Raw genomic sequence first — 11,104 nt, forward strand, 5'->3', positions numbered from 1 at the left:
TTCTATTATATTCCATTGATCTGTGAGTCTGTTTTTGTTCCAGTACCAAATTGTCTTGATGACTACGGTTTTATAATACAGCTTGAAATCTGGGATCGCGATGCCTCCAGTTTTGTTTTTCTTTTTCAGAATTGCTTTGGCTATTTGGAGTATTTTGTGGTTCCATACAAATTTTAAGGTCACTTGTTCTAGCTCTGTGAAAAATGTTGGTGGTATTTTGATGGGGATTGCATTTAATGTGTAGGTTACTTTGCATACTGTAGATGTTTTAACAATGTTTGTTCTTCCAATCCATGAGCATGGAATACTTCTTTGTGTCCTCTTCAATTTACTTTTTAAAAAGATTTTATTTATTTATTCATAATAGACACAAAGAGAAAGGCAGAGACATAGGCAGAGGAAGAAGCAGACTTCGTGGGGGAGCCCAATGCGGTACTCCATCCTGGGACCCAGGATCACACCCTGAGCCAAAGGCAGATGCTCAATCAGAGCCACCCAGGTGTCTCCCTCTTCAATTTCTTTCATAAGCCTTCTATAGTTTCCAGAATACAGATCTTTTACCTATTTAGCTAAGTTTATTCCTAGTTATCTTAGTGTTTTTGGTGCAATTGCAAATGGGATTGATTCCTTGATTTCTTTCTCTGCTGCTTCATTATTGGTGCAGAGAAATGCAACAGATTTCTGCACTTTGATTTTATATCCTGGAACTGAATGAATTTATGTATTGAGTAAATGTGAATTTATGTATTTTTCCAATTTTTTGGTGGAGTCTTTCAGGTTTTCTACATAGAGTAACATGTCATCTGCAAATAATGAACTGCTTCCTTGACAATTTGGATGCCTTTTATTTCCTTTTTGTTCTCTTATTGCTAAGGCTAAGACTTCCAATATTATGTTAAATAGTAATGCTGAGAGTGGACATTCTTGTCTTCTTCCTGACTATAGGGGAAAAGCTCTCAGTTTTTCTCAATTGAGGATGATGTTAGCTGTGGGTCTTTCATATATGGCCTTTATTATAATGAGATATGTCCCATCTATCCTTACTTTGTTGTTGTTTTTTTTTTATCAAGGAAGGATGCTATATTTTTTCAATGCTTTTTCTGAAAATCTAGAGGAGAACACAGGTAGAAACTTCTTTGACGTTGGCTGTAGCAACTTCTTACTAGACACACTGCCACAGGCAAGGAAAACAAAAATGAACTCTTGGGACTTCATCAAGATAAAAATCTTCTGTATTGCAAAAGAAACAATAAAACTGAAAAATAGCCTATGGGATGGAAGAAGATATTTGCAAATGACATATCTAATAAACAGGTAGTGTCCAAAATCTATAAAGAATTTATCAAACTCAACACCCAGAAAACAACCTACTTAAGAAACAGGCAGAAGACATGAATAGACAATTTTCCAAAGAAGACATCCAGATGACTAACAGATGCATGAAAAGATGCTCAACATCACTCATCATCAGGAAAATACAAATCAAAACCACAAGGAGATACCACTTCACACCTCTCAGAATAGCTAAAAGTAACAACACAAGAAACAATAGGTGTTGGTAAGGGTACAGAGAAAGGGGAACTTTCTTGCACTGTTGATAGAAATGCAAACTGGTACCACGACTCTGGAGAATAGTTTGGAGTTTCTTCAAAAAGTTAAAAATAAAACTACCCTATAATCCAGCAATTACACTACTAGACATTTATCCGAAGGATACAAAAACACAGATTTGAAGGGGTACGTGAACCTTGATGTTTATAGCACCATTACCAATAATAGCAAAACTATGGAGAGAGTCCAGATGTCCATTGAACAATGAATGTATAAGGAAAATATGCTATATATATATATATATATATATATATATATATACACACACACACACACACACACACAAAGGAATATTGTTCAGCCATCCAAAAAAATGAAAAGTTGCCATTTTCAATGATGTGGATAGAGCTAGAGTGTATTACTTTAAGTAAAATAAGTCGAAGACAAATACCACTTGATCTCACTCATATGTGAAATTAAGAAAGCAAATGAGGGTTAACCTTCTGACTCTTGATTTCAGCTCATGAAATCAAGCCCCCATCAGCTCTGGGCTCAGCAGGGATTCTGCTCAAGATTCTTTCTCTCCCTCTGTCCCTCCCCCAACTCTTGCAGTTGTGTAATCTCTCCAAAATAAATAAATAAATAAATAAATAAATAAATAAATAAATAAATAAATAAAATAGGGGCACCTTGGTAGTTCAGCCAGTTGAGTGTTCAACTCTTCATTTCAACCCAGGTCATGACCTCAGGGTTGTGAAATCAAGTCCCAGGTTCGGCTTATGCTCAGGGAGAGTCTGTTCAAGAGTGCATCTCTCCATATACCTCTGCCCCTCCCCCCATGCCCTTGCACACTCTCTCTCTCTCTCTCAAAATAAAAAAAAATAAACAAAACCTAAAGATAAATAAATTACTTTTTAAAAAGAGGGAAAACAGATAAACATATGGGAAGAAGAGGAAAAGGATAGAAGGAAACAAGCCATAAGGGCCTCTTAATTATAGAGAACAAACTGAGGGTTGATGGAAGGAGGTGGATGGGGCAAGAGCTAGATAAGTGATGAGTATTAAGGAGAGCACTTGCTGTGATGAGCACTGAGAGTTATATGTAAGTGATGAATCACTGAACTCTACTCCAGAAGTCAATATTGCACTGTATGTTAACTAAAATTTAAATTAAAAAAAATTGACAGATGATTTTGTTTTATAGATAAACATGTATTACTATTTTTTCGATAAGACATAATTTTTCTCTATCAACTATTTTTTATTGGTCCTTTAGAAAGTTGCAGACATGAGGTACTCAGGGTGTATTGTATGATCAATATAGTGAGTGTCTACTGGTATACACAAGCTCACTCCTACTACTATTTCCACTACTTTTCCTCCACTCTCAAGACTGAAGAGAACTTTGTAGGTGGTTATGTGAGAATACAACAAACTCCCATTCTTATTCTCTCACACTAGCTTCAGGTAAAAATGTTTTTCTTTCTCTAAGAAATAAAAATGTCCTAAGAGTTGATTCCACTGTCTCCAATTTACTCTTTTCCATTTTAATTAATCACTATAGTAGTTATACGTTATTTAATATATTTTCTTGTAAGTTTCTTTCAATCCTACCTAAAACTTCCATTAATTTAAAAACATTATTTTAACCCTATCACATATACCAATAAATTGTATATAAAAAGATAAGCATACTAAAGTAGTTTTCATTTCAGAAACTATGAAACTGTGGAACAATCACCTTGAAAGAATCCTTTAGAAGAAAGAGGAATTAATTATCTCAGTCTAATTTACTGATCATTAGAAATCTACCTTTAGGATATGTTTTATCTGTTTGTTCTTCTAATGTCCCTTGTAATGGGTTTGTTTTCGTATCAGATTTTAAAGAATGATTAACTAGACACCAGTGAGTTCATTTTTCTTTCTTGAAATGTTCATGCTTTTACTAGCATTCTGGTAACCTACTTAATTTTTGTAAATTCATATGGATAGTTTTCTGCTTATATCAGCATTGTTTAGCACATTGGCAATTCTATGCAAAATAATGTATAGGAAATTTAAAAGTGATAATAAGAAATACACTTGAAAGTCTAACAGAGTCTCAATATTATTTCTACATAAAAATAGGGATGTTTAAAACAAGTGGACAGTATACAGTAGACAATAAGTAAACAAGGTAGACATTGATGTTTACCTGAGAATGACAAAATCCAAATTATTTTATATTTAATTGAATGATGATTTTGGTAGCATGTAATTAAAATCTTGTTTTTCCTTTTCTGTATTTTAATTTGATTGCCTGATTTCTCTCTGTGAGGGAAGGCCTGTTCCATTTATATATAATCAAGTCAGGATCATAGAACTATAAATACTTATAGTTTGAAAATACTTCATTTTAGATTTATATACCCTATAGATCTGTTATGGAGATAAAATAAGTTAATGCATTTAAAGTACCTTAAATCGTGTCTGGCATGTACTAAGTGTATAGTAAGTCCTACATGATGATGATGATGATGATGATGATGAAGAAGATGATGATGATGATCTAGCTAGATATATCAGAAGGATTCAGCTACCTGGATATAGAATAAGAAAAGAAAATTGTCTGATCCTCAGTTAAGTGATCTTTTCCCCCACAATATTTCTCATTTAATCTTAACAACAGCTGTGTTAAATAAATTTTAGTCAAAGCCCTATTTTACACGAGAGGACGCTAAGGCAGGTCCTTGGAGGTCTTTAATGACACATGAAAATCTGGTGCCAGTAACTGTCATTTTGAATTCTGTATTTACTACTAAATCCAAAAATTTGAAATAAAATTATAAATAGGGCCAATTAATAAACACTACTAGATCTATATCAAGAGATGAAGAAGATTTTTATTTCACATCTATGATGTCATGTAAATGACAGTTTGGACCACTGGAGTGATAACTGAAAAAGTTGGCAAGATTAAGTCTTATTGATGCATCATTGTGTTAAATTCCTAAAGTTATACCCTCCCCCCCCAGATTTATATAACCATAAATCTGAATCGTCATAGCTCAGAATCCTATTAGTTTTGATGCCTTCACAGATTATGTTGACCAATAAACCTCACCATGTTGTCCGTCAGAAATTCACCCATTAAAAAAATATGATGTCTTACTTATTATGTTTAGCCAAAAAAGAATACTTGTCCAGTATTGGCAAAAAATTTCATATATTTCCTTTGGTCCATGCTTATGTAAATATTGTTATTCCATAACACTCATTTCCAGGAAGCTTATATAAAATTTCTGAATACATCTCAACATACATTTCTGGTAATACTATCAAAGGATCAGAACTGGTAAATAGACTGAAATTCTCTTGCCATGCCTGCTCTCTTTATTCCTCCTCATGGCAAGACCTTAGTGCCATCCCCAAAGGAGAGGTGCATACAAAATCTATTAACAACTCCAAGAGTATCTTCAAAATTTCCCCATGGCAAGGCTTATAATGCTGGTAGTCATTGACAGTAACTCCCAGTTTTAGATATTAGTTGTTATTAATGATGACTCTTCTAGATCTTTCTGTGAGATAATCCTAGGTCTTCTAACATCTCTTAACTCAAGGTTTATTTCTGAGCACCATGTTAGGAGGGAAGATGAGAACAGAATACCTCATAAAGTCTTGGAAATGAGTCTTTGTCTCACAGTTTCATGGAATGTAAAATGTGTACTACATTTAGCTTTGTGGTGTTTGCAAGTAACTAGCTAACGAATTTTAAACTTAAATGAGTGCGTGATTTACTTTTTAAAAACAGGGTGGATTCCATTTCACATACACATTTGGACTTACTCCCTTGAATGGGTGAGAAATAGATGATATTAACGCAGTTCACAGAACTGCATACAATCCTATCTATCGATGCCCAGACTTGTCTCTTATCATCCACAACATCTAATGAAACAAAATTTGAGGCAAGCTAGATTTTTGTGGAACTCTATTAATGGATCAAGACCTTTTTTCTTTGCTTGGTTTTGTGCTTGGAAAGATTTATGTTACTTATTTTTTGTTTTAAAGTTTTTATTTATTAAATAATTGTTGTAGGAAAACAATCATTTTAAAACTAAAGCACTTTAGCACTGATTTTTTTCTCTTGCAAAAAAAAAAAAAAAACCTAAGTGGTAAACTGTAATTGTTAATTGCAGTTATCAAGTAGTAGTTACTGTTTTTAAGTAAGTCCTCCTGAAATATGTGTACATTTATTTTTTAAAAAGCAGTTATGCTAAAATACACAAGATATAGAATGCTTGAAAAAATGATATAAGAAATTGTGTCATTTTGCTGTTTAATGTCGCTTCCAAGACGTCGTGGAATTATGACTAACATTACCATTGCCAATCACACTGGCCACGGAAGAATTTATGAAGAGGAAAGAGAACATTTTTCTCTATGAAACTGCAACCATGGCTGTGGGAAAAACTACCTGGGCCCTCTTATAAATAATGAGTAATCTAGTTATCTTCAAAGTTTTGTTGAACTACAAGCAAAAGGCTAAAATCAGTGTGGTAAAATCCAAAGTATCATGTAATGTTCATATAGGTAGAAAGTAAAGAAGTAGCAGAAAAGTTATTTTATCTGTAGGAGTTAGCATCTGGAAATTCCTGTCTTAATGACTATTTTAAAAGAATTAAATAGGGGCACCTAGGTGGCTCATTTGGTTGGGTGAACAAGTCTTGATTTTGGCTAGGTCACTATCTCAGGGTTGCGGGTTGGAGCCCTGTGGCGGCTTCACATTGAGCAAGGATTCTGCTTGAGATTCTCTCTCCCTCTTCCTCTGCTCCTCCCCCTGCTCACGTATGCTCTCTTTCTCTCTAAAATAAATAAATAAATCTTAAAAATAATTAAATATTAATCCTTACTGTGCTTGTGGCACCTACCTAACATATGAATATTTACAGAGTACTCTGTGTTTCTTTAGGGTGCAATTCTTGGGTTACTAGTATTGGCCTACTCTGTGTTTAAAGATCGGCACAGTCCATTGTCTTCCTTAAGGCCTTTACTATTCACTTAGCCACCCTTCCTGAGACTTGTGGTGTACAATCATCAATCCCTCTGAGTGGTAGTCAGAATAAAATAACTGCAGGATATCTAGTAAAACAAGTATATATTACTATTCAAATACTCATCATTTCTTTTATGTCATTTAGAGCTATTCCTGCAAATCAGTTTTCTATAACTATCCTTGTTATTGGTTATGATGATTAATTAACTTAGATAAATTAAATTTATAAACATTATTATCACAGGATATTTGTTTCTTGTATTTAAATCCACTCTGTAGATCTTGAAAAGATTCAACAACATTGTATAGGAACAAAATAAGATGTGTGTTCTAGCTTGGAGAAAATACATTTTTTTAGTTTATCTCAACTTATACTTTCCAAAAAGCAAAGAGAGAATACATTTATTTGGAAAAAATACTACAGAGTGAAGTATTTTGTATGCATATTTTATTCTCAGCACTGGTCCAAGAAATATAACTTGTATTAAAGACAATTTTCTAAAAAGTGGTAGCAGCCTTTATTTATTTAATTGAAATCTGGTTTTCTGGGGAAAAAAATCTGCTTTCAAGTATGGTCTGCCTTCTCTCTTGTAGTTCCTTCACATAATCATCTGCCAATTTAAAAACTGCATAGCATAGAATTAATTATGTAAATTTTAACAGCTGATTATAGGGAGACAAAAAACAAGGTTATTTTCTAGTAAGATTATAAGATGGAGATTCCTAATTGCTGGACAGCTGTCATCATTAGGATTTATTCAAATAGCTAACTAGCCCAAACCAGAAAGCAGAAACAGCAGCTGCAAACTAATACACTCACACATGTACACATACACACACACACACACACACACTCTCACACATATTTATAATAGATTATTTCAAATTATTCAAGAATCATACTTCTCAGACAGCTACACATTAGAATCAATAAATGGAACTTTTACAATAAATCAGTGTATGAAGTCCATCCCAACACAACAGAATCAGATTATCTGAAGGTGGGTTCCAGGAATCAATAGCAATTCAAAGCTTTCCAGACAATTCTAATGTAATGCACTATACATATTCTCATATACATATATATACTATATGTGTGTATATATATTATACATATATTACATGTGTGTATATACATTATACATACATTTTATGTATATAAAAATATTTTTTAAATATATATAATAAATCAGCAAAACACACATAACCTTTCAGTCCTGACGTTTAAGAAACTAGACTTGTCATCAATCGCTTTATTTCTTCGCACATATTCCTTCAGCTCTCTCTTCATTTTTATTTTAGTGTTCAATAAATAACCTATGCTTTACATTGATAATATACCTATGGTTTTTTTTTTTTTTTTTTTTTTTTTTTTTTTTTTTTTTTTTTTTTTTACCTATGGTTCTTTTTGTGAATCCATGTGAAGAAACTTGTTTATTCCTAAACATTTTTGTTTTTTTCTTTAATTTTCTACAGCATAATAATTCAAACATTACTATATATTAAATTTCTTTGTTACTTATTTGATCAATAATATTATTACTAACTCACATGATAGGAAAGATATGAAAGTTGCTTCACAGTTACGTAAGGGCTTCTTTTTACCATTAAGCATTTTATTAGAATCAAATAACTATTGAAGGTATAACATTAGAAAAATATCTCACTTAAGAAGGAAATTGGCAAATAATGACAGACTATAAAGAAATAATTAGTCATAAATTCAATATCATTTATATCAGATTATTGTTGCATAGATGTCAATATTTTAGAATTTTGCTCTTGCAAGATTATTCTGCTTAACATTTTTTCCAGACATATTTTGATCTATGTTGTAGTGTCATAAAAGTAATTGATTGTCTTACCATTAAAATTATTCTAGCTCAGGGCACCTGGGTGATTCAGCGGTTGAGCATCTGCCTTCGGCTCAGGGCACGATCCTGGAGTCCTGGGATTGAGTCCCGCATTGGGCTTCCCACAGGGAGCCTGCTTCTCCTTTGCCTATGTCTCTGCCTCTCTCTCTGTGTCTCTCATGAATAAATAAATAAAATCTTAAAAAAAAAAAAAAACATTATTCTAACTCAAAAGGCCGTTTCCTCTCTGTGTGTGTTGTATGTGTTTGAGCAGTAAATCTTTTTAAGCTTATTGAATTTATCTCAGCAAATTTTTTTTTTTTTTTTTTTTAGGAAAAAAAATCTTAACACAATGTTTGATATTTTAGGTTCCTGACATCAATTGACATAGTAACTTGTTAAAATTAAAAACATAATAGAAGGTAAAAGAGGAAAGCATTACAAAAACTGGAGCATGATACCAGTAATTGGGGAAAAAAAAACAATACTTTTTTAAAAATTTAAATTCAATTTGCCAATATATAGTATAATACCCAGTGCTCTTCTCATCATGTGCCCTCCTTAATGCCTGTCACCCAGTCACCCCATCCCCCACCCACCTCCCCTTCTGCAACCTTTTGTTTGTTTCCCAGAGATTGGAGTCTCTCATGGTTTGTCTTCCTAATGGGAAAAATCAATACTTAAGGGAGGCACTGGGCCTAGATGATGACATGCACTTGGAGGATAAGCACAAAAGATTATTTTCTAATTTCTAATTAATTGCTGGCAGGCATTGATAAAGAAATCATCCTATTATCATACAGCTACACCAAAATAAACATATTCATTGTGTATTAATTAGCAGCAAAATGATCTACAACTTAACAACCTAGATAAGTCACAACTTTCTCTTTTTTAAGTCCAGATGGTCAGGCTGCTCGGATCCAGGAAGTAATCCAAGAACTTCTGTTCTTTTTATCTAGTTTCTGACATCCCCTAGGCGTATTTCCCTAATTCATAGAAACTAAACCGCTCCCCACGTCCTATGCTGACAGTTGAGTGTCTGGGGCAGGAACATGAGAATTCTCTTTAAGAGCATAGTCACACGCTCATACCAAGCTGCAAAGGAGGCTGGGTCGTGTGGTCCCTGTCTCGTTGGTGGCACACCTTATGAAAACGTGGGGGGACTTTACTACAAAATGCAGAATTAGAGCATGAGAACTGCGGGGTAGTTACCATTCCATTTCACACATATAATTTAGTAAGAAACGGCTGTGTGGGCAGTGTCCCGGGACCCCGGAGAGGAAGCGGTGACACCACCAGCCTTCCTCGTGCTGCTGTCGGTGACCCTGGCCGCGGCCCTGCCCCGGGCGGGCTCCCCCCCCCCCCCAGGTACTTGGACCCCGCCGTGTCCCGGCCCCACACGCAGGTGGTGCGGTTCGACAGCGACTGGGCCACTGCGAGGAGCAGCAGGGGCCGGGGTATCGGGACCAGGGGACGCGGCGGGTCAAGAAGTCCGCACGCATAACCGAGTGCACCTGGACCCCCTGCGCGGCTGCTACGAGCAGAGCGAGGCCGGGTCCCAGGCCCTCCAGACCGTGTCCGGCTGTGACCTGGGGCCGACGGGCGCCTCCTCCGCGGGTACTGGCAGGACGCCTACGACGGTCCCCTGCACCGGGACCTGCGCTCCCGGCCGGCGGCGGACACGGCGGCGCAGTTCCCCGCGCAAGGGGGAGGCGGCAGGTGCTGCGGGGCCGAGAGCAACCACCCGGAGACGACGTGCGCCGCGCGGACCTGGAGGACCTGGAGACGCGCAGGGAGACGCTGCAGCGCGCTGAACCCCCCAACCCGCGTGCGACCCGCCACCCCTTCTCGGACCGTGAGGTCACCCTGCGCTGCAGGGCGCTGGGCTTCTACCCTGCGGAGATCACCCTGACCTGGCATGGGATGGGGGGAGGGGGGGACCAGACGCAGGACACAGAGCTTGTGGACACCAGGCCTGCAGGAGATGGCACCTTCCCGAAGTGGGCGGCTGCGGGGGTGCCCTGTGGACAGGAGCAGAGGTACAGGTGCCACGTGCAGCATGAGGGGCTGGTGGAGCCCGTCACCCGGAGATGGGAGCCTCCTCCTCCTCTGTCCACCAATCTCATCATCAGCATTGCTGCTCTGATTCTTGTGGTCGCTGGGGTGATTGGAGCTGTGACCTGGATGAAGCAGCGCTTGGGAGGAAAAGGACCAGGCTACTCTCGTGCTGCACGCGATGACAATGCCCAGGGCTCTGATGTGTCTCTGACGGCTCCTAGAGTGTGAAAGCAGCTGCCCTGTGGGGACTGAGTCATGCAAGACGTTTTCACATCTCATGTGATGACATCAACAACCCTGGCTCGTCTCTTTGCAAAGTGTCAGGATGTGCCTGTGGCCCTAGGAACATAATGTGAGGAGGTGGGGAGATTGGCCCGCCCTGCCCACCATGATCTGTCCCTAATCTGATGTGCACTCTCTTCCTTGATGTGCTTTCCTGTCCAGCAGAGGCAGGGCTGGACCATCTCCATCCCTGTCTTTGTTTCATGTTTTCATGTTGAGTACTAATGACTTACTACCCAATTGAGAATAAGAATCCAGATAGGAGATTGTGTTTCCTAAGTCTTGGGATGTGGAGCTGATGAGGTAATAAAAGGAGATTTGT

The 11,104-nt window shown here is 37.3% G+C and overlaps 1 pseudogene; it reads left to right on the plus strand.

Moving 5' to 3' along the window:
* LOC112648184 (DLA class I histocompatibility antigen, A9/A9 alpha chain-like) overlaps nucleotides 1-10,747 on the plus strand; it is a 31,230-nt pseudogene extending 20,483 nt beyond the window's left edge.
* Nucleotides 10,748-11,104: the final 357 nt, after the last annotated feature.

This window comes from Canis lupus, chromosome 7 (assembly GCF_003254725.2).
Source record: "Canis lupus dingo isolate Sandy chromosome 7, ASM325472v2, whole genome shotgun sequence".
Classification (NCBI taxonomy): Eukaryota; Metazoa; Chordata; class Mammalia; order Carnivora; family Canidae; genus Canis; species Canis lupus.